The sequence below is a fragment of the Kogia breviceps genome, chromosome 6, assembly GCF_026419965.1.
Source record: "Kogia breviceps isolate mKogBre1 chromosome 6, mKogBre1 haplotype 1, whole genome shotgun sequence".
In the NCBI taxonomy this organism is placed as follows: Eukaryota; Metazoa; Chordata; class Mammalia; order Artiodactyla; family Physeteridae; genus Kogia; species Kogia breviceps.
In genome coordinates, this window is record NC_081315.1 from 54,268,733 (window position 1) to 54,294,197 (window position 25,465).

The 25,465-nt window shown below is 36.1% G+C and overlaps 1 protein-coding gene across 1 annotated transcript in view; it reads left to right on the plus strand.

Annotated features, from left to right (window-relative positions):
• The first annotated feature begins 714 nt into the window (after positions 1-714).
• NPFFR2 (neuropeptide FF receptor 2) overlaps positions 715-25,465 on the plus strand; it is a 69,566-nt gene continuing 44,815 nt past the window's right edge. Inside the window, 1 exon segment of the mRNA XM_067036928.1 lies at positions 715-992. The gene's annotated coding sequence lies outside the window, so the exon portion shown is untranslated.

Here is a 25,465-nt window from a genome sequence, read left to right on the forward strand (position 1 = left end):
CTGTAGCTTAACAAGTCTACCGTGGTTTACCATAGCTCCTCCTGTTGTGAGGGTCAGACCTGATTAACGTATGCAAAGGCCCTTCACAGGCTTTACCTTCCTCTGATCCCCAACCCTGTTACTCTCTTAAAGCACCATTGTCCCTTTCTCATAACTGTATAAACCTCTAAGTTAATGTATAAACCTCTAAGTTAATGTATAAACCTCTAAATTAATTACATTTTAGGCACGATTTCTCTATTGGTGACTTCAGCAAAGCACATTTTCTTGTTAGAATCACTGAGCTTTTCCTTCTGGTCCCCTCTTTCCCCCTTCTAATTACGAGGTGAATTCACATTTCTAGAATTCCCGAAAGGATTTCTTGCAAGCTCAAGGGCCTTTGCAAGAACTCACAGATCACAGTCTCTCTGGAGAAGCGGAGGGTTGTCACAGTCTGCAGCCTGCAATGAACTCTTTATTCCTAAGAGAACGTTAAAACGATAACGTTTATTGAATGCTTAATATGTACCAGGCACCATCCCAGGCGTTTTGCACATACACACTCATTTAATCCTCAGAGTACCCAGTGACTCTTATCGACATCATCGGTAGTTTGCAAACAAGGAAACCCGAGGCACAGTGAAGCTAAATCCCTCTCCCAAGGTGTGGAAGCCGGGCAACACAGTGATGCTTTCTTTTCTTTGCTGCACACGGATTCTGAATTTCACAAGAAGGTATCCGGCTGTCCCTCGGCGGGGTGTGAATAGCTTCTTTGAAATCCCAGCAGCTGGCTGCTGCCTCCTGAGGGTGACGTTACATCGGAGAGGAACGTGGAGGCAGAGAGCGAGCGCAGAGCCCCGAGCGCCCAGCCCGCGGGAAGGCGCCGGCCCGATCCGAGCCGCCAGGCGGTGGCAGGTGGAGCCGGGGCAGGATCGGAACCTGTTGCTGAAGACCAGCCGGGACGCTTCCGGTTTCCAACGCCGCGGGGGGCTCTGCCCTGGCGTGGTGTGCAGGTAGGGGAGCGGGTCAGGCCGGGTGGGGTCCCCAGCGCCCGCCGCTGGCTTGGATGATTCGTGCTAGCGATTGGGGAGTCTTACCTTGGATTCTGCAACTTCACTCTTTCGATCTTTCCCAAATCCCTTCCTAGTTCCACAGGGCACCCTCTATGGAGTCACAGTCCAGGAAGGCGACGCTTTGGTCCCCAGGCTGACTTTTGGGGGCTTCTCTGCCCGGGCTCTTCGGACCACAGATGCATGTTCTCAGGTTCGCAGCGCTGGGATGGGAACAGCGACCGGGGAAAGTTGGGGTGGTGGCCTCTTTCTTAACCTTAAAGTCCTCCCCAAACCCTCTCCAGAGCCGTATTGCTATAGCTTTTGTGTCGAGTCTCCTTGAAGAGCATGCTTGATAGTAGAGAGTTTTCTAAACTGCTCTCTTCATCCGTGATGATTTTGAGCAATGATCATTGCGTATCTGAGACTGCATCTTGTGTGTTTTTATTTGCCAGAAAGGCTAAAATGTGGTTTCTTATCCGGGTGCAGGACACCACAGAGCCCACAGTGAAGGCACTTGGAGAGATTTTTAGCTCTTTCTGGGGGGTGAGATAGGGTTTCCAGACAATGCCAAGTTTAGCCTCTTTTTTGCCAAACTCCCATTTTCCGGAGGTTCAGCCCTTGGCCAAAGATAGGGTCTGGTGTAGGAAAATAGGAAAAACTGTGGTTTTTGTTAGAGACAGAACTTTAAACTAAGAAACAAAGATACATTTGTTTACCCCTTCTTTTACCCTCAGCTAGACTGTAGAGTTTTAAAAGATTTATTTATTTTAAAGTCTTAAATATAAGACGACATAAGCTGTAAGAATATAATGGATTTTTTTTCTGACCAAAGTATTAAGTTATTTTAACCATGTGTCTAAATTCCTCTTTCCATTATACATCCAAATCATTTTCAATTGATAACAATTAATGAGGGGGAAGACAGGCAAATTGTGGTTTGTAATGTGTGGACACATTTCTGTTTCCAGCTTCAACCCTAATTACGTAAAACAAAATACCTTGTGTAAAATCATCTTAATATTTTAAGTTATGATTGAATCTGCAAAAGTGCTATGAAATGCTCAAAAACAGAACCATTATCAAGAACAGAGAGTTGAGTGGCAACTGTATGCAGAGTTTGGTTAGAGTCTTTCATCCATTAAAAGCTGCTGTCATTTAGGTCTTCTGCCTATTTTTGGATTGGGTTATTTGTTTTTTTGTTATTGAGCTGAATCAGTTGCTTGTAAATTTTGGAGATTAATCCTTTGTCAGTTGCTTCATTTGCAAATATTTTCTCCTATTCTGAGGGTTGTCTTTTGGTCTTGTTTATGGTATCTTTTGCTGTGCAAAAGCTTTTAAGTTTCATTAGGTCCCACTTGTTTATTTTTGTTTTTATTTCCATTTCTCTAGGAGGTGGGTCAAAAAGGATCTTGCTGTGATTTATGTCACAGAGCGTTCTGCCTACCTTTTCCTCTAAGAGTTTGATAATGTCTGGCCTTACATTTAGGTCTTTAATCCATTTTGAGTTAATATTTGTGTTTGGTGTTAGGGAGTGTTCTAATTTCATACTTTTATATGTAGCTGTCCAGTTTTCCCAGCACCACTTATTGAAGAGGCTGTCTTTTCTCCACTGTATATTCTTGCCTCCTTTATCAAAGATAAGGTGACCATTTTCTCCAAAGAAGATACATAGATCGCCAACACACATGAAAGAATGCTCAACATCATTAATCATTAGAGAAATGCAAATCAAAACTACAATGAGATATCATCTCACACGGGTCAGATTGGCCATCATCAAAAACTCTAGAAACAATAAATGCTGGAGAGGGTGTGGAGAAAAGGGAACATTATTGCACTGTTGGTAGGAATGTAAATTGGTACAGCCACTATGGAGAACAGCATGGAGGTTCCTTAAAAAACTAAAAATGGAACTACCATATGACCCAGCACTCCCACTACTGGGCATATACCCTGAGAAAACCATAATTCAAAAAGAGTCATGTACCAAAATGTTCATTGCAGCTCTATTTACAATAGCCAGGACATGGAAGCAACCTAAGTGTCCATCAACAGATGAATGGATAAAGAAGATGTGGCACATATATACAATGGAATATTACTCAGCCATAAAAAGAAACGAAATTGAGTTATTTGTAGTGAGGTGGATGGACATACAGAGTCTGTCATACAGAGTGAAGTAAGTCAGAAGGAGAAAAACAAATACCATATGCTAACACATATTTATGGAATCTAAGAAAAAAAAATGTCATGAAGAGCCTAGGGGTAGGACGGGAATAAAACACAGACCTACTAGAGCATGGACTTGAGGATATGGGGAGGGGGAAGGGTAAGCTGGGATGAAGTGAGAGAGTGGCATGGACATATATACACTACCAAATGTAAAATAGATAGCTAGTGGGAAGCAGCCACATAGCACAGGGAGATCAGCTCGGTGCTTTGTGACCACCTAGCGGGGTGGGATAGGGAGGTTGGGAGGGAGATGCAAGAGGGAAGAGATATGGGAACATATGTATATGTATAACTGATTTACTTTGTTGTAAAGCAGAAACTAACACACCATTGTAAAGCAATTATACTCCAATAAAGATGTTAAAAAAAAAGTTGCTGTCATTTAAGAGAGCAGGTCTTTACTATATACTGCATTATCTTTAAAGGTGTATATTAACGTTATTGAAAAGTAGATATTGTAATAACCTAAAATGTACTTTCACTATTACTTGATAATGCAATAATGTGTTACTCATGTTATTATCTTCTGTTTTTTAATCAACAAATGTTTTTTCTAAAATCCATATCATTGAAAAAGATCTTCCTAACAGCCATGTTTTCTTGATGTCTATAGGTATCTTCAGGAGAGTCTGAACCTCAAACTTATTTTTTTCTTAATCTATCATCTATCTATCCACTTTATCTGACATTTTTATTCCTGAAAATTTTGTGAATACATTACTAAGTATTTAAAAGTATGTATTAGTAATGTGTTGTTTTATTTTTATGATTCTCTTACCTCATAGCTCCTGTCAATCACGCTACTCACCATAATTCTCTTACAGATGTCAAAGGCTGTAGAAGGTATACATATAAATTTACTATTAATCAGTGAATGATTTGCTCCTGCAAAATTGTTTATTTATTGTTCTTGGCTTTTATGTGTGTATGATTTTTGATAAAAAAAAAAACTTCTTGCAATACCTCTCTGATAAATATTCATGAATGTTTTCACTGTAGTGCACTGAAATGGATTTCTGGCTGTAATACAAACATAAAATAGGAATAACTTTGTTCCTCAAAGCTTCATATATTTAAAAATAAACATTTTCTAAAATACTACCCTCCTTATTCTGGAGAGAGGGAGTTGATTTTAGGTGGACACTTTAAAACTGTCATACCTATTAAAAGAAAGAGATAGATATACCTTAGGAAAGTGAGGTTATATTTATCTAGTCTTTTAATAATCTTACCAAATAGTTCTCTTAAACATATGAATCTTATGCATGCAATAAGCCTGTTGTTGACAGCTGACTTTTCTTTCCTTCCTAATTACCTTTAGTTTTAAGTTCAAGCTCTGGGTGATAAACTGGCTCTTAAATGAATTTTCCAATTGCCTTGAAACTGAGCATTCGGGGTCTAGAGGATCCCTTACTCTATTGAACCAAAGGCAGATGGAGAGATACTGCCCCAGCAGTGAGGTACAAAGGTCAGTCACCACAACAGACAGCTGTTTTGAATGGGTCTCATGTCCTTCAAGTACCTCGTGGAATTTTGAGATAGAAGACATAAAAATGGAGAGATCAAGTTCTCTTCCTAATCAGGCTTCTGACTGGCTCTGTGCCTGAGGCAAATCATTTAACTTCTCTAAGATTTCTCAAATATAAAAGGATGAGTTAGAATATGCTTTCTAAAATCTTTTCGCCCCTCTGGGTTTCCCTGTTCCTATGGTAGGAGGGCAGACCATCCAGGGTGAGAAGGCACAGATATCCTTGATTTGCTACTTGACAGCAGCCACTTTTAGGCAAGGCCCTGAAAATTCTATGAAATCAGTATCTCCTGTGTCAACTGGACTATTAGAAGGAATGAATGGGGTGTACAGGTGATTGTGCTGGATGCGGCCTCTGGCACATAGAAGATGCACAGTGATGTTCTTTAAGCCACCCATCTCTGACAAATGTAAAGTTTTCTCTGTCTCCAGCAGGGGAGATGAGCAAAGTGCAGGTAAGTTCCCTCTGCATGTTCAGGGGGCCATTACCGGTAGTATAGCTCCTCCAGCATGGGAGAGGGAGATCAGGAGATGGGAGGCTCAGAGTCTCAAGCATATGATGAATGCCTCTTTGATCTCTCATCAACCCTCCCATCACACACAAAAAGATCAAAGTCAGGACATCACCAAAATTAAATTTATCTCCACACCACACAAGACTGAGAAGACAAGCCCTATTCCAGTTCCCTGTCAAGCTAGGTGCAACTCTGTTACAGCTAAACACACCAGACATTAATTACATTGGGGGAATCAGAACAGTGGCCTATCCCAAATCACACCATGGCAGTAATTTAAAGAAAAGAGAGAAGAAAACTACAAACAAAATAACACCTGAAATGCCAAGAAATGGATTCTCTCTTAACTTTGTTGCCTCTGAAAATTTAACATTTCTAAATATTACCAAAGTATATTTCTTACTTTATTTTCTTTTTGGGCAGTTGAGGGGTCTCATTTAAGTGCCTACATAAAATCTGGGTTCCATTGTGGCAATTGCAGACTAAGGCATCTTCTACTAGAACTAATGTATCTTTTTCTAGTCCCTCACAGAAGTCTCAGCTGACCTTTGTTTTCAAAACTCTGGAGGGTCTACCAAGCATATGAGAATATTATAGTTCTGGTTGCTTTGGAAAACAGTTTCCCAAAGCCAAATGAGATAGTGCTGGCTAATCTTTAGTGAGCTCTCACTTCGTGTGTATTATCTCACTTACTCCTCGTGATTTCAGAAATTGAGTACAACCACAATCCCTGTTCTGTTGATAAGGAAACTGAGGCTCGGAAATAATTTGCCCAAAGTAAACGTGTTTGCTAGACTGTGAGGAATTGTGATAATGAACTCCTGCAGCCTTCAAGTCCATGTGCTTTTAAATTCTGTACTGCAGGACCCCCAAGTATATAGAAATAGCAGCTTACGATCAAAGTACTGATTTCTGCATATGCCAAGCCTTTCTGAACAAACAAAAAAGCTGCATTCTTAAGAAGAAATAAATATTACAGGCTTGATGAAGTTTCTTATAAGCTGAAATAGGAAACAGCCATTACTTGTGAAGCTTTTTCAAATGCCTGTACCTGAGTCCCACCACTGGACACCAGTGGGTCTGGAGTTGGGTCTGGGTATATGTATTTTTATGATTCTGAGTGAAAAGAATCCACATGATTACTCTTAGTGAAAATAATTGGTCCCATCCCACATTGCTATTTGCAGCCATAGACAGAAGAAATGTAAGTATTATCTGGAAAAAGGGATATTTAGAGAAAACAGAACAAGAGGATAAACATTTTGTGAATCCAGTCTCCCTAGAACTCCAGTTAAATCAAAGTTATCTATATTAGAGTTTTCTGCCTGAGAACATAAAACTCAATAAGGGAAAATTTCAGATCAAGAAGTTGCCCATGGCCTTACAATTCTCATATTCTTTAGGGAAGTACAGCAGGGGATCTGTCAGTTTTGCAAACTGCTTCCTCTTTCACAGAATGTCATCTCAAACATCCTGCCTCCTTGCAAAACTGAGACATTTAGAGAGGTATCACCTGTAATACCTAGAGTTTCTCTGAACTCTCCTACTTTCCTTTAAAGTAGGGGATCTCATTTAATGGCTTTACCTAAAGACGAATTAATTGAATTGAAAGTACCTATTTAAAGTGTCTAAATTTTCCTTTTCCATTGCACCCCTGTCCCTGCAATCCTGGCACACTGGTTCTAAAGTGAAGGTGAGCTCTCCAAGGACACAGCTTCCAACCCTTATAAGCAGGGTAACAGGCACCCTCTAGCAGAGGTTATAGCCTTATACCTCCCTTGGCCCCCTACTCACAATCTCCTGGTCTTCTCTCTGGAATTCCCCATCCTCAACAGGTTTACAAGGTCTTTTTGTCCTTCGGTGGCCATTTATTACATCATTTATATCACAGTGCCCCTTCAGGCTTGAAAGTCTTTGGCTAGAATCCTGCCACTTTGAAGACATTCCCTTTGTCTCCACTTCTTTCAGCTGGAAAAGCTACCTCAACTGATTTTTGACCCATAGCATGGTTTATACTTCCTCCAAAACTAGCAGCCCTGGGGGCTTGCTGAAGATCAAGCGGAGCTTTCCTAAGTACCCCTATCCTGAGCTTGCTTTTCATCCAGGTTTTAGTAACTTCTTCTAATTCAAATTTTCCTACAGAAGTAGGCCCTTGAAGTTTCTGCAGTTTGCAAGCCTGGCAAATTACCTCCAAGTTCATGCTTAGTTCTCACTCCTCTTGTCCTCATGTGGTCCCTCTAGCCTCAAACGTTTCAAGCTTAGTCCTACTTAAAGCTTTTGCAAGTACTCTTCTCCCTGCCTGGGTATCTAGCCCGTCAGTGTTGCAAAAGCAGAGATTCTTTTTGCTATTTAAGTCTCAGGTCGGTGTGCCTCTCCACACCACTTGTCATCAGGGTATCATCTGATCTGTGCATGAATCCACTTGCTACTTGAGACCACCTCCATTTCCATGTTTTCTTGTTTATGATCTTACTCTCCAGAAGGAGAACCTAAGCTCCATAAGAGATGAACTTAATGATTTTGTATTAACTCCTGGCCTCAGTGCCTAGAACAACGTGGCACATAGTAGAAACTTAGCAAATATTTGCTCAGTGAAAATTTCATTTCCATTACCCTATTAGTTTCTCCTGCATCCTTTTGCAGGTCCAGTCAAGTTGCTAAAACTTTAGCCTTAGCTCCCATTCTTCTTTTGCACTTTTTTTTTTTTCTCCTTTCCACTGATCCTACCTTAACTAAAAGGCCAATCTGTATGGTATGTATTTTTTCATTTCACGTGGGAGAAAAAATTTTGAAAAAGCCACTTATTTACCATTGACTGTACTATTTTAATATACATGCAGGTTCCATGGTATCTATTCCATGGATACCACATAGCCATGGTATATGTGGATTTTTAAGAATAATCTGGGTCTGAGCACTAAGAAAGACTAAAATATGGTACAAAATGGTACATTTACTTTTTGGTAAAGTTAAATCCACCCATTCTGCTATTTTCATTGGCATGATAATTTTTCATCTTTAGAATATTTTATTTTTAAAATATAAGCATATGTAATTTTATATAAGTGCCCAAATTATATCATTCTGTTGCAATTAAATTCTTAATTCTTCAATTTCCTTTCTTAATTGCCTCTGCCACTCTTTTCCTCCTGTTTCCAAATTACAAGTAACCCATGTTAGCAACTGAATTCTATTATTGTAGATTTTCCTATGCTTTTATAACATGTATAAAAGCATGTATACATATGCAAACATGCTTGTGTATACACATATGCACAATCTTTTTGTCACATTTTTTAAAATGTATACTTGTTTTGCTTATTCATTAATACCTCGCGAGAAACCCTCCATTGCAACTATAAAAGATATAAGTTAAAAATTTAAATGTCTGTATATTACATGATATGAATAATAAACAATGAATTTGACCAATCCACCGCCCCTTTTAAACATTTTCTGTTTCCAGTGGGTTTTATTTATACAGTTTTATGACAAAATGAGGCTATCATAAAAACATTTTATGTTTTTAATAAGTTCAAGAGGTAAAAATATTTTCAAATTTTAATGTATATTGCCATATTGCTTCTAAAGTGTTACAAATACATTTTCACCAGAAAATTATGAAACTACTCGTTACTCATGTCCCCACAGTCATAGATGCTGTAACTCTTTAATTTTTAATTGTTACATTAATTTGAATCTCTTAACAACTTGTGAAATTGAATATCTTTTCATGTTTTTCAGATATTTGGACTTTCTCTTATGTAAATTGTTTAATCCATATCCTTGTTGATTTTTCTGCTGGGTTATGTCTTTTTCTGATGAATTTATGTGTTCCTTGAAAATTGTCAATATTAACTCGTATAATATTTTCCGTATTTTCTACTATCTTAATACATAACTTATACTATGCACATTTATTTTTATAATCAAAATATTTAATTTTTATTATGTGACTTTTAAGATTTTGGTATTGATATGATTTTCCCTATTCCTAGGTTAGGCATGTAGCCTTCTCAATTTTATTGAAAGATTCTCATTTTTTAATGTTAACATTTGTACTTAATTCAAGTGAATTTAAAAAATTCACTTAAAAAAAAAACCCAGTATACTATAAGATAGTGGGCAAACTTTTCCTTCTTCTAAGTGGATTATTGAATGTTTCATTCTTCCCTACCAAATTGAAATATCACTTTTGTCATGTATTAAAATTTCATATTTCATATATGTATTTCTATATTCTGTTTCACTGCTCTATTTGTCCATTTCTATGGCAATTCCAAATTGTTTTGTTTATGTTTGCCATGGAGTGTTTTTCTGATGTTTTAAAAAGCATGTCTTCTCACTATTCTTCCTCATAATTTTCCTGGTCTTCTAGGGCATTTATTCTTCCCTCTGAGCTTTTTATCATATTCCAAAACAAATTCTGTGATCTGCTTTGCAAATATTTTCTGCAAATGAACTTTTGTCTATACATGTTTTAAATGCAATTATATTCAAGCTATATACTAATTTTGGGACACTTGCCATTTATTTAAATGATTAAAATTTTCCTTCCACAAATATGGTGCTTTACTCAATTTGTCAGATTAAACAATCTTTTAGTAGGATTTTATTTTTTATGTAATTTATGCTTTATATTCTTTCTTGTTAAACGTATTTCTACCTACTCTATATTTTGGTTACTGCTGTAAATTGGATTTTTTTTTTCATTTTAATTTCCAGGTGCTTATTGCTAATACTAAAGAAGGCTACTTTCTTTTTTAGTATAATATGTTTTGAGCTACCAGTTAACTAATTTCTTCAATTAATTATAGTAGCTATTCACTAGAGTGTATTGGGGTGTTTTTTACTTTGGAATAAAATAGTGTTATCAGCAACAAAGAGATGGTTTTGTCTCTTTTCAATGTTTTTACCAAATATACAATATTATTGTCATTGTACACTTAGTATAATCCCGAGACAAAGTTGAACAGTGATCAAAAATAATAATGCTATCAGGCATGATAATCAAATTTTTGCTTAAAATAAGTCTTACAACATTGTAGTTTAAAATAGTTTGCTTGGTTTGGGGTCCGTGGTCTTTTTTAGTACTTATTTTACTTCTTTACCTTTTGCATGTTGTTTTTATTAGTAATGCTAAGTTTAAAAAAATTATCTATTAATACAATCACATAATTTATATTTCTTAATTTGTTGATGTAATAAATTATGTTGATGGATTTCCTGACATTTAATCATCCTTGTATCCCTAGAATAAGTCCTTGCTGATTATTCTTTTTCCTTATTCAATCTGAGATTTATCTAGAAATGAGCTTGTTAGAAGTGTCTAAAAGCATCTTTTAATATATTACTAATTCTATTTGATAAACTTTAAAAAATACGCCTTTATATTCTCAGAATCCATATAAATGAGATTGATGAGGTGTTGGTAGTAAAGTGGTGAGCATAGCCGCCTTCCCTATAAATCACAGTAATTTATATTACTATCTATATTATCAAGTTTTGGTATTATATTCATGCTTACTAATATGTATAAAATAGATAACTAATGACAACCTGCTTTATAGCACAGGGAACTCTTAGTGCTCTGTGGTGACCTAAATGGGAAGGAAATCCAAAAAAGGGGATATATGTATACATTTGGCTGATTCACTTCACTGTACAGTAGAAACTAACACAACATTGTAAAACAACCCCCAATAAAAAATAAAATAAAGGTGTATGTACTACAAAAAGTAATTTGAGGGGCTTCCCTGGTGGCACAGTGGTTGAGTTCGCCTGCCGATGCAGACGACAGGGGTTCGTGCCCCGGTCCGGGAAGATCCCACATGCCGCGGAGTGGCTGGGCCTGTGAGCCATGGCCATTGAGCCTGTGTGTCCGTAGCCTGTGCTCCGCAACGGGAGAGGCCACAACAGTGAGAGGCCCGTGTACCGCAAAAAAAAAAAAAAAAAGTAATTTGAGGAATTTTCTGTATTTTTCTATGGTCTAGATTTTAAATAATTTTGGAATTGTCTGTTCTTTAAAGGTTTAATAGAGTTCTTCTCTGAACCTTGTTATTTTACCATTTAATTATTTTTACATTTACTTCTGCTAGTCAAGTTTATTATTTCTTTTTGGGAAAAATTTCGTTAAATTAAAGTGTTAAGAAATCATCCATCTAGGTATATGCGACTGTTGCCATAGGTACAAATATTCTCCTATAAATTATTTTTCTGTAGCATAATATTCTTATTACATAAAATTCTTTATCTCGTTATTTTGTTCTTTTGCCTTTGTCTTTAATAAGGCTCAAGAGAAGTTTATATAATTTTGTTGAGTTTTTCAAAGATTCAGCTTTTTAAAATGTAGTTTTTCTGTTTGACAAATTGTTTTTATTCATTCTATCTTCCTTATTGCTTTCCCTATTATTATTGATAATAGGTGATTTTGATCATTTTGACTGATATTATTGGTAATTTTTCTAATTTCTTCAGATAAATATTTCAAGTTTTATTTTTGTAAATTCTACTAAAGTTAAGGCAATATATTGTTTTAAAAACTATTTTTCATTGCTTTCTAGAGTTTCTTTTTTTTAATACATTATTTGAACTGAGGTTTATCTAGAAGTGTTTTTGTTAGTTTCCAAATGGTTAGGATGTGTTACTGACCTTTTAATTTATAACTAACTTTATTATAGCCAAAGAATATGTCAAGTGTACATAGATAACTCTGAAAATCAATACAGACAGAGACCACAACCCAATAAAAAATAAGCAAGGAAAATGAATAGGTGAATGATACGTGAACATATAAAAAAAGGAGATGCTCCAACTCACTAGTAATCAGAGCATTCAAATTAAAACAAGATAGAGTGACATTAGCACAATGGATGAATAAGACATCCCTTGCATATATGCTCCACTCAACAACAACAATTTGGCATTCATCTGTGGACAAAAGTTCCTTTGTGGTAACTGTGGGATCCAGCTAGCATACTGTGAAACCCCAGTACAGTCCAAGAAGGAGGAGAGTTGTTTTGAGAAGACAGAAAGAGGCCTGTACTCAGGCAGCTGCCTTGTGAACCCTGGTCCTGGATGCATACCCAGAAATGACTTTGTACCCCTGAATGTCCAGCTACAGCCCTGTCTGGCTTTTGTTCTGTCAACACCATATACTAAGGGACCTGGGAGGAGTCTCACCCACTCGTGCATCAAGTTATAGACATACAGACCTTTGTGCCATTTCTGGATGCTGTGAACCTGGACATGGCCTGTGAATTGGCTCCAGCCCCTCTGGGCCCTGAACCAGGAGCATCTGAAGAACACTGATTCAGCCAATCACCCACATGTGAGAGAGCCTTAAGGGAACTCCAGGAGTCCAGTGGTTCTAGCACACCATTGGGAAAATACCAGGTATTAGACACACTGAAGACAGTAAGAGGAACAGGTTGACTTTACTCATACCACCCTTCCCCTAGGAGGCAGAGCTTAGTCCCAAGAGAGCCCTTCTTGGCCCATGTTTTCTGCTGTGGGGGAAACTGAGAGCATGGGAGTGAGTACCTGGCTTCCCCAGCTGCATGGGATGCTGCCCAAAAGGCTCATTCATCCCTTGCCCCACTCAGTACTGAGTCATGAACTGCATGACTCAAGGGCAATGAGCAGCTAGGAGAATTGCAGCCAGGGCTCAAAACAGATGCGGATCCTACTTCCCACATCACAGACTCCATTGGGAGGCCTGCCTATAAACCACTGGGGAAGCTTCACCTGTGGATTTCCCTAACTGTCCCACTGGCACCCCCAATACTCCACATGCCTCACCCCCCCACACACACACCACCCACCACATGGCCAGCTCCCTGTGTGAGTTCCAAGGACTGGAGAGAGATTTGCAGAAGGTTAGTGGGCGCATACAATAAGCTGGCCCAAACATGTAGACCTTGGAGAGACCATAAACTTGAGCACTTAGCACTGCCCTTGGGAAAACAAAAGGGAGACTGTCAGCACTCAATCTGGCTTGACAGGATCAGAAGGTATATAAGCTTAAGGATTCTGCCACAAAAGGGAGCAAGAAGTGTGGAGAAAGTATATCCACAGAGGGCATGCAAAATCCTCAAACCCTAGCAGGGCTGATGGAAGGTTTCATACTGAAGTGAGTCAACAAACACTGGAGATGACTGCTACTTCAAATGTGATGATATCAACACAAGACTTTCAGGAACATGAAAAATTAAAGAGACATGACACCACCAAAGAAACACAATAATTTTCCAGTAACTGACCCAAAAGACATGGAGATTTGTGATTTACCCAATAAAGAATTCAAAATAGCTGTATTGAAGAAATTCAATAAGCTACAAGAAAACACAGAGAATTCAATGAAATCAGGAAAATAATACATGTATAAAATGAGAAGTTTAACAAAGAGACAGAAATCATAAAAAAGGAACTGAACATTAACTCTGGAGCTGAAGAATACATGAAATGAGGAGTGTAGTAGAGGGTTGCAGTAACAAAATTGATCAAGCAGAAGAGAGAATCTGTGAAGTAGAGGACAGGACCTCTGGAAGTATACAGTCAGAAGAGAACAAAGAAAAATGTGTGAAAAGAGTGAAGAAAGCCTATGAGATATCACCTCACCTGTAAGAATGGAGTATCAAAAAGACAAGAGGTGTTTTGGTGCAGATGTGGAGAAAAGGGAACTCTGTGCACTAGTGGTGGGAATATAAGTGGGTACAGCCACTATGGAAAACAGTATGAAGGTTCCTCAAAAAATTAAAATTAGACCTACCATATGATCCAGTAGTCCCATGTCTGTTTATATATTCTAATGAAATTAAATCACTACCTCAAAGAGATATCTGCATCCCCATGCTCAATGCAGCATTATTCATGACCAACATATTGAAACAACTTAAGTGTCCATCCAAAGATGAATGGATCAAGAAGATATGGCAAATATATACATTGGAATGTTATTCAGCCATGAGAAGAAGGAAATCCTGACATTTGCAACCACATGGATGGACCTTAAGGGCGTTATGTTCAGTGTAATAAGACAAATATTGTATGATTTCACTTATATGTGCAATCTGAAAAAGCTGAACTCATAGTAAAAGAGAGTAGAATGGTGATTGCCAGTGGCTGGGGGTTGGGGAAAATGGGGAGATTTTGGTCAAAGCATACGAACTTCCAGTTGTAAGACTGATAAGTTGTGGGGATCTAATGTTCAGCATGGTGACTACAGTTAACAATATTGCTTTATATACTTAAAAGTTGTTAAGAGAGCAAATCTTATATGTTATATGTTCTCACCACCAAGAAAAAGGGTAATTATGTGAGGTGATGCAGGTGTTAACTAACCCTACTGTGGTTAATAATTTTGCAATATATATGTACATTGAATTATCAAGTTGTACACATTAAAGTTACACAAGGCTATATGTGAGTTATCTTAATAAAGCCAGAAAAATAAATAAAGTCAATGTAGAGACATTTGAACCCAGCCTTAAAGAGGGACTGAGCTATATGGAATATTACACAGCTGATTCCCCCTTGAGCTCTCTGGCTTATATTTCTTTAAAATGTTATTATGGATTTTAAAGGAAAAATGTCTTTGTTCTTGAGTACCCAGGGAGACCCAATGCCATGTTTACATGTAACCTGAACCAGGATTAAGTGGAGGCCAAATCTGGGTGATTAATAAAATTATAAAAATTTTAAATGAAGCTAGAAAATAATTAAAACAAGGTGTCTTTTTACAACCATCAGATTGAAAAATTTTAGAAAGTCTATCAAAGCCAAGTACTGATGAGGATCTGGAGCAATGGAGACTTATTTAGTTTGATCACTTTGGAAAGTGGTCAGATGTGGTAAAATTAAAAATGTACATGCTTGATGTATGCGTATAAGGAGACATGTATACGTCTCATTGTCATACAATGTTAATTACAGTATTATCTGTAATTGAAAATGGAAACAACTTAAGTCAGTAGAAAATGGGTAAATATTCATATGATCAATACTACAGCTAGGCCAAAGAGCAGCTGCCATGCCTTGGTTAATGGAGAGATTCTGGAAGGATTTGAGTCCTGCTCTGTCATAACTTTAGAGAGCTATTTGTCCTTTCTCTGTTGCAGCTCTGTAAAACACGGATAATAATACCTACCTCAAGAGTTAAGTATAGAACAAGTTAATCCATGTAAAGTAGTTAGAACAGTGGCTGTCACACAGAAAGAATTCATTAAATGTTCATTATTATTATTATTCAGAGAGTAAAAAGAATGAACTAGATCTATCTATATGCACATGGAATAATCTTGAAAACACTATACTGAGTTTAAAAGAAAAAAGTTGCAGAATTAAATATACACTATGATAACTGGAAATCAGTAATAAACCAAATCCCCACAAATCAATACATTTTAATGCTTGCAAATGTTTGTAGGGAGAATGTAAAACACAAAATGAAATCATATATAATAAGAGCATAACGATTGCCTGAAACCAAAAGGACAAAGCATTAGGAGGCTTTACTTCATATTATGTTTCATTCATAAAATAACAATCTTGCAACAAATAAGACAGATGTTAATACTTGTCAATACATAAGTCTTACCTGTAATATTATGACCTTTATATTTAAAATGTTTCAAAATAATAAGATTAAAATGTGGTAAAAATTTAAAGCTGAAAAACTTAAAATTGAAAAGCCAGACATGTGGGAAAAGTTTTATAAAAATGTAAAAAGGATTAAAATATTATTTAATAAAGATCTCATGTAAATCAGTAAGAAAAACACTAAGATCTCATGTATTAATGGACAAGTTTCATGAAAAAGCAATTACAAAAGAGAAAATGTAAATGGCTTAAAATACATAAAAAGATTCTGCCATTTCACTAATAAGTTTTAAAATGTTTGTTGAAGCAAAAATGGACAATTTTATTGCTTTCTCATAACCAAATTAAAAAAAATTATATTAGTGAAAGAGTCACTGTATATGTTGCAGGTGTTAGCACTGTAAATTTTCAGATAATATCAAAATAATTTAGTGTAGATATAAAATAGTAGTCACTGGGAAATATTTTGACATACAATTTAATATAAATTTACACTTATTTCATTGCTAGTAAATCAAAAATGAATAAAAAACTCCATAAACAATAATGTTTGGTTATGTCAGTATATATTTAACATCCATTGCCCTTAGGGTACCATCCAACTTTTTATTACAGCCTAAAATGTGCTTTTTGATTTGGTCCAAACCTATATATTATGTAGAGCTTTCCTTGCACTATGCTACCTCTCCATCTCTAGGTTTTAGCCACAGTGAACTTCTGCCAGACTCTGTTTCCTCTCGGTTTTGGTGAATATTGATTTCTGCAGTCCTTACTGACCTTCTCCCATCTGCCCATCCCCTGCCTAAATTTAATGACTCATCCTTCAGGTATTGACTTAATCTTTTTCCCACAGGAGACCTGTCAAGTCCAGGTTAGACAGATTTCTCTGATATGCTTTTGCCCTAGAGCTCAGGGTCCCCACTCATACAACTCATCATCCTTGTAGTTAATTTGTGTTTTGTCTTTTATGTAGGACTATTAGCTTTATGTAGGCTGGTAAGTCTGAGTATTGTGTTTAGTTAATAGGAGAACATACTGAATGAATGCATGAATTAATGTATGAATGAATGAATAAAAAATCATAGAAAATGCTGACATGTTAATAGTGTGGGTTCTATAAGGTTTTAAAATTAATAATAACTTCCTTTCTGCCCACCTGAGTTTGGAGCTATTTAGAGATACATGCAGAAGTAAGGTACAGAGACATCGAAATATTAGCTTTATACCCTCCTACACTGTTGGTGGGAATGTAAATTGGTGCAGCCACTATAGAAAACAGTATGGAGTTTCCTTAAAAAACTAAAAATAGAGCTACCATATAATCCAGCAATCCCACTACTTGGGCATATATCCTGAAAAGATGAAAACTCTAATTCAAAAAGATACATGCACCCCCATGTTCACCTCAGCACTATTTACAGCAGCCAAGACATGGAAGCAACGTAAATGTTCATCAACAGGTAAATGGTAAAGAAGATGTGGTACATATGTACAATGGACTATTACTCAGCTATAAAAAAGAAAGAAATAATGTCATATGCAGCAACATGGATGGACCTAGAGATTATCATACTAAGTGAAGTAAGCCAGACAGTGAAAAACAAATATATGATACTACTTATATGTGGAATCTAAAAAATAATACAAATGAACATACTTACAAAATAGAAATAGAGCCCCAGACATAGAAAACAAAATTATAGTTACCAAAGGGAAAAGGGTAGGGGAGGGATAAATGAGGAGCTTTTGATTAACAGATACATACTACTATAAAGAAAACAGACAGACAATAAGGACCTACACTATAGCACAGGAAACTATATTCAACATCTTGTAATAACCTATAATGGAAAAGTATCTGAAAAACAATATCCCTATCTATCTATCTATTTATCTATCTACAAAAATTGGTGAATTTTTGTGTAACCATTTTAATATTGAAGAAGGAAGAAAAAAGCAACATTTTTGGTATATCATGCTTTATTATTTCAAGAAAGCTAAAAACACAACTAAAATGCAAAAAAGATTTGTGCAGTGTATGGAGAAGGTGCTGGGACTGCTCGAATGTGTCAAAAGTGGTTTGTGAAGTTTTGTTCTGGAGATTTCTCTCTGGACAATGCTCCACGGTTGGGTAGACCAGTTGAAGTTGATGGCGATCAAATTGAGACATTAACTGGGAATGATCAACGTTATACCATGCAGGAGATAGCTGACATACTCAAAATATCCAAATTAAGTGTTGAAAATGATTTGCACCAGCTCGGTTACGTGAATCGCTTTGATGTTTGGGTTCCACATAAGCTAAAAAACCCTTCTTGACCGTATTTCCGCATGCGATTCTCTACTGAAACGTAATGAAAACGTTCCATTTTTAAAACAGGTTGTGACAGGCGATGAAAAGTGGATACTGTATAATAACGTGGAATGGAAGAGATTGTGGGGCAAGCGAAATGAACTGCCAACAACCACAACAAAGGCCGGTCTTCATCCAAAGACAGTGATGTGTATATGGTGAGATTGGAAGGGAGTCCTCTATTATGAGCGCTTTCTGGAAAACCAACAATTAATTCCAACAAGAACTGCTCCCAATTAGACCAACTGAAAGCAGCAGTAGACGAAGAGCGTCCGGAATTAGTCAAAAAAATGCATAATCTTCCGCCACAATAACTCAAGACCACATGTTTCTTTGATGACCAGGCAAAAACTGTTACAACTTGGCTGGGAAGTTCTGATTCATCTGCCGTATTCACCAGACACTGCACTTTCAGATTTCCATTTATTTCAGTCTCTACAAAATTCTCCTAATGGAAAAAATTTCCATTCCCTGGAAGACTGTAAAAGGCACCTGGAACAATTCTTTGCTCAAAAAGGTAAAAAGTTTTGGGAAGATGGGATTATGAAGTTGCCTGAAAAATGTCAGAATGTAGTGGAACAAAAGGGTGAATACATTGTTCAATAAAGTTCTTGGTGAAAATGAAAAATGTGTCTTTTATTTTTTACTTAAAAACTGAAGGCACTTTTTGGCCAACCCAGTAACTATCTATCTGAATCACTTTGCTGTTCACCTGAAACTAACACAGTATTGAAAATCCACTATACTTCTATAAAAAGAATAGCTTCATTACTGATGAAACTGCTGATTGAGAATGTGGTGAGGCTGTGGGCAAAGGGGATTTGCTATAAAAGTTATTCCTAAATTAGACAGTTTTCCACTTAATTCCTCAAACACAGGGAGACAACCTAGTTCATAAAATTTTTATGAACACAGAGCATATGATCCTTTATAGGCAGCAAGTTCCAAAAGAGAGTAATAAAAAGGCCAGAGATTCTTAAGTTCATTTTTTTCTCCCAAACTCCGAGTCTTATCAGAGGAGGAGTGAGTGAAGACTCAGAAGGTTCATCTGAGAAAAGCTCTCTCCATGCGGAAACATCAGACGGAAGGAATGTTATCTCTAGCGATAGTAATTTGGGTTTTCCTTTTTTGTTTATATTTTCTGTATTTTCTAATTATCATGTATTCTTTTTAATTGGAAAAATAATTCTTAAAACATAAGTTGCAACAGTTAATTTTTCTTTGCTACTTATTTTCTCACAAGTGTTAGAACGAATCTGCACTACATCTATACCCATATAGAACTGTAGCTCTCATGTGAGAGAATGAAAGAAGCACCTAATGGAAAAATAAACAAATTTCTTGGGAATATCTAAAAGAAAAATATCCATATTAATGATTTACAACTGCACAGGGATAGCCTTTTGTGTGAGAAAATTACGTTTTAAATGAAGTGATTGGTGCTTAGAGAGCTTAGAGATATGAGTACTCTTTCTTTACAGTACTTTGGTAATGTGACCAAAATTTTTTTCCCTTATCTCCTTTTCCAATATTTTCACACTGTTTTTTCCACTAGCAATCAGCAATCATGCATTTTATTGGAGCTAATGTGAACTTTATAGCTAGAAAGAACATTAGACATAATTTTGATTTTTCTTTTTCTTTTTATAGATTATCAAACTAAAATATATAAATATTAAGTCAATAATTTAAGGACAGCCAAGATGAGAAGTCAAATTTCTTATCCTCCACCTTGATGTCTTCTCTGCTTTAGAATACTGCCATTTACCGTAGTTCACAACTTTTGAGGATCTTAAAGGAAGAAATGTAGGGAAGTCCATAGCAATGAAGAAAAGGAAGAAAGTTCCCATTCCCCTAAAAACTCTATGAGTAAAGCATTATGGGTAGTACTACTAGGTCAACTGACCTGTTCTCTGTGGAACATGTTATTAAAATTGAAAGTACTTATCTCTTATATTCAAATATTTTTAAAACCTACCTTTTAACCTCGTGTTTGATGGTTTTAGTGCTCTGTTGCACAGCATAATTGGGTATTTTTCTACACAAGTGAGTAACAAGGATAACACTTCAAAAATAAAACTGAACTTAGAGCACCTCCTCTTACAATTGCTGTTTGGAAACAAGAGCCACTGTACATTTATTAGATAGAGTCTGATAACACTGTTTCAAGGCTGGGTTGGTTTTTTTGGTTAGCCTTTTGTTAGACCTAGAGAGAAGTTTTCAACTTTGTGTCCTCAAAAAGGTTATCTGTGTGTTCCAATGCATTCAGTATGAACAAAATTTTAATTTAGCTTGCCAGGGTATAGTGCAATAAGTTTTGAGGGTGGTTATTTTGGTAAATATGGGCAAAAGGGCCTAGGAAATTATCTTTTAGCTAAAATCATAGAAAACAGACTGCCATCGATCTTTAGAGTATGTTGTTTGGTGTTTATTTTAAACAGCTGGGAAATGTTTGGTGGGAGAATTTTTTAAATCTGTTGCAATTGTAGCATTGAACATGATAGGATTTGATAACTAAGAGATTAATCTTACAAAGCTGTGTGCCACAAGCTGTGTTCTCTTGAGTATTATAAATTCATTATTATAAATTCTTGGGCATTATAAATTCATGTTTATATCAAGAATTCCAGATATCAATTATTAGATATTGCAGATCATATATTAGACAAAGACAGATGCTAGCCTTTCAGGTGAAGTAGACACAAGCTCAATATAGAATAAAACTATAGTCACACATTACTTAGTGGGCTTTATTTAAATAGAATAACAAAAAGTTGGGGGAAAAGTCTTCAACATTTTTGGTTTACTTTCAATGAGAACAATTATTTTATAGACGTATAATTAAAATTGTTCTCACATTAGCATCTCCTTAGCTGGAAAACCAATACCATAGTGACTTTTCTTTGTCCATCTATGCAAGGCACTAATATATGCATAGAAGAGAAAATTGTTAAAATTTTCCCTTTTTTTATATTACCATTATCAGTAAAGGCTGACCAAGTGTGAATGCAGTAATTGTAGAAGAAATAATCTGATATTATTAGTGATAAATCTCATGACCATAAGTCAAGTTATAAGAGAAGGGACTTAATACAGCACTAGTTTCAATTAAAATGCATTATTCACTTGCACTGGAGTTATTTAAAAGACGATAACAAGTTTTTTTCTTCTTCCCACAACTATCCCATCTAGTGTGTTATTTCTGCACATCAATTATGAAGTTTAACCCTAGGTTAAAGCACATTTTCCCTTTAGGAAGGCTGGTTTATTTTTAAAACAATATGTGTGCTATATCCAGGGTAGTCAGGTTAAGGGTTCTGTGTATAAGTCTGAGTCTCCAAACTGTACAGGCCAACAAGAACAAATAATATCACACAGCATACCATTGCCATTAGCCAGAAGACAGAGACTGCTACAAACAAAGTTATCTTTAAGCAGAAAACAACAGACACCGATTTCCAGTAGAGATGTTTCTCAAGGTTCCCCCCTCAACCCTTTGTGGAGAGCAAAGTGGATCTGAGGGTGGGGGGTGAAACAGCATGGAAAAGAGAACTGGAAAACAGGGAGCCTAAGATTGTACTAAAATTATCTCCAGAAAGAGAAATTTTGTCCTAGGAGTAAAAATACTTAAAATGTCAATAGTGCTAGTAATATTTACAAGAAAAGTATTCTTTTATATCTATCAGTAAAAGTTTTATAGTTTTAAGTGTATGAGTTTTACACATCTTTTCTTATATTTATTCCTATATATTTCATTTTTTGATTCATTGAAAATCAAGCAGTTTTTAAAATTTTACTTTCTAGTTGTCCATTACCAATATATAGAAATAAGTTGATATGTGTACATTGACCTTATAGTCTAAGACTTGCTAAATTAGTTTTTTAGCTAAATTATTATTTATGGTGGATTTTCATAGATCTGGGATTTCTCTCTCTTTTCACATGAAAAGATGCTCACAATCCTGAGTCTTCATGAAAAAAGCAAGCTAAAAACTATAGACACCTCTATACCATGCACTCTCAATGGGGGCGCTATCACCTCCAAGGGTGTAAAAAGTTAGTCTTTGGGAGAGATAAAAAAATATTTCTCTTTTTATGTATAAAACACAAATATACATACATAGATGTAAATCAAAGATATACACAGTGCCTAACAGATGGTATTAAAATTTTATGGTGGGTGATTATGAAAATAATATCTAAGATGGCTCTGGGTGGGAGGGTGGAATGACAAAAATGGTTGAGAAATACTGCTCTACTCCAATGTTCCAGTAAATGGAATTAAAAAGACTGACCAATAGTAAGTGTTGATGAGGATGTGTAGGAACTGGAACTCTCATGCATTACTGGTAGGAATGCACAATGGATCGGTCCCTTGCAAAAACAGTTTGACATTATCTCGTTAAAATTAAACACACTCAGACTGTGACTCAACATTCCCATTCCTAGATATTTATGCAAGATAAATGTAAATATATGAACACGCAAAGACTTGTTCACAAATGTTCATAGCAACGTCATTCATAATAGCTAAAAAGTGGAAACAATTCAAATGTCCTCCAATTTGTGAATCTATAAACAAATCTGGTATATACATACTTTGGAACGCTACTCATTAATAAAGAGTAACGGACTCTTGATACATGCGAAACAGCAATGAATCTCTAAAACATTATGCTAAGTGAAAAAAAGTCAAATCTTAAAACACATACTGTTTGATTTTATGTGAAATTTAAAAAAAAAAACACCAAAACTATAGTGGTAAATAGCAGATCAGTAGTTTCTTGGGGCCAGGGTTTGGGAGAAGATATTTACTGGAAAGGAGCACTAAAGAACTTTTTAGAATGACAAAAAAATATTCTATAACTTTACCGTGGTGATAATTACATGACTATAAGAAACTGCCCAGTGCATTAAAGTACACACTTAAAATGGGTGAATTTTATTGTATATAAATTATACCTAAATAATACTGCAAAAAAACCCACATTATAACTCAGTGAATAATAGAAGAATCTGTAAGTGCATATGGAAATAAAAGTTCTTCCTTATAACAGATTGCTAATAAATAAATACAGAAGAAACTGTGGAATTAAAAACACACCATTTGGCAACCACCATCATAATAACTGACTCAGACAGGAATCATCAATGAAGGTTAACACTGGTGGGTGAAGGTTTACTGACCATATCAGTTTCCTAGGGCTGTCGTTAACATATTCATGAATTTGGAAACTTAAAAAAACAGAAATTGATTCTCTCACAGTTCGGGAGGCCTGAAGTCTGAAATCAAGGAGCAGGCAGGACCATGCTCCCTCTGAAAGTTCTAGGAGAGAACCCTTCCTTGTTTCTCTCAGGTTTTGGTGGCCCAAGCACTCTTGGCCTGTTGCGGCATAACTCCAATCTCTCTCTGGGTCTTCCTGGGGCCACCTTCTCTGTGTGCCTGAGTCTTCATCTGCCTTTCTCTTAGGAGGCTGCCTGTCATTGGATTTAGGACCCATCCTAAATGTGGGATGATCTCATCTGTAGCTCCTTAACTTAATCAAAAGCGCTTTTTCCAAATAAGGTCACACTTACAGGTTCCAAATGAATCTTTGGGGAGCCACAATTCAACCCACTACAGGGAAAAATAGGATATTTACATTATCTCAGATTATCCCCCTCAATGTAAGTACTTTTTAACATCTTTATTAGAGTATAATCGCTTTACAATGTTGTGTTAGTTTCTGCTGTATAACAAGGTGAAACAGCTGTTCGTATACATATATCCCCATATCTCTTCCCTCTTGCGTCTCCCTCCTTCCCACCCTCCCTATCCCACCCCTCTACGTGGTCACAAAGCACAGAGCTGATCTCCCTGTGCTATGCGGCTGCTTCCCACTAGCTATCTATTTTACGTTTGGTAGTGTATATATGTCCATGCCACACTCTCACCTCGTCCCAGCTTCCCCTTCCCCTTCCCTGTGTCCTCAAGTCCCTTCTCCAAGTCTGCATCTTTATTCCTGTCCTGCCCCTAGGTTCATCAGAACCATTTTTTTTTTTTTTTTAGATTCCATATATATCCCCACAACGTATTTTTAAGTGCAAAGAGAAAAAAGAAACTCCACAATGGAGAACCCTGGTAAATGAAGGTCAACATCATCTGTAATAGTACAAATCTATAGTGTATGCCTCCTTATGTGAGGCCCTGAGGCGAGTACAAGGTCAGTTCTGAGGTACTTATGCCAAAAATGCAGAATGTGAATCTAATCCTGAGGAAACATTAGACAATGGAGTGACATTCTGCAATAATTTTCAGCAAGTCAAGGTTATGAAAGATAGGAAGGAAGGATGGAAAGACACAGCCAGAGAAAAATTTCTTTAGCTCTAAAGGACAGTGTTGGGAGGTGGTACTATCTGAGTAAGACTTATAAGATATAGTGTTTTATCAGTGATAATTTCCCGATTTTGATTATTATTTTGTGGTTGTGTAGTACAGTGAAGTGTTTAGGGGCATATGGGCCTTATATCAATATCTTACTGCCAAAGACTTCAGAAAATACTATGTACATATAGAAAGATAATGATAGAATAAATATGGCAAAATGTTAGCATTTGGGGAATCTGAGTGAAAACTATATGGAGGTTATTTTTATTATTGTTATAACTTTTCTGTAAGTCTGGAATCACTTAAAAAGTTAAAAAATTTAAAACTTTGAAAATATATTTCTATACTTGAGGTCCCAGAATGTCAGTCTGGCTGGAACACTGATGTTATATATGCCTTGTTTTTGTTTTTAAAAAAAGAAAACACAAAGCTGAAGGATTTATACATCCAAGTCTTTGATATCAAGACTTACAAATATATATTAGTCAAGACAATGTGATATTGGTATAGAGTTCAATGGAAAAGAATAGATGGTATCCAAAATAGACTCACATATATACAGTAAATTTTTGACAAAGATGCCAATATAAATGAATGAGGAAAGAGAGCCTTTTAAATAAATGGTGCTAGAATAACTGAATATTTCTGTGGGAAAAAAATGAACATCAATCTTTACCATATACCATATAGAAAAGATCAAATTGAAATGGATTTTATACATGAATGTGGAGTCTAAGATATAAAATTTATAGAATATGTAAGAATAATCCTTGAAACCTTATAGTAAGTATATCTTATCTAGCATACAAAAATTATAAGTTCCCAAAGCTGATAAATTTA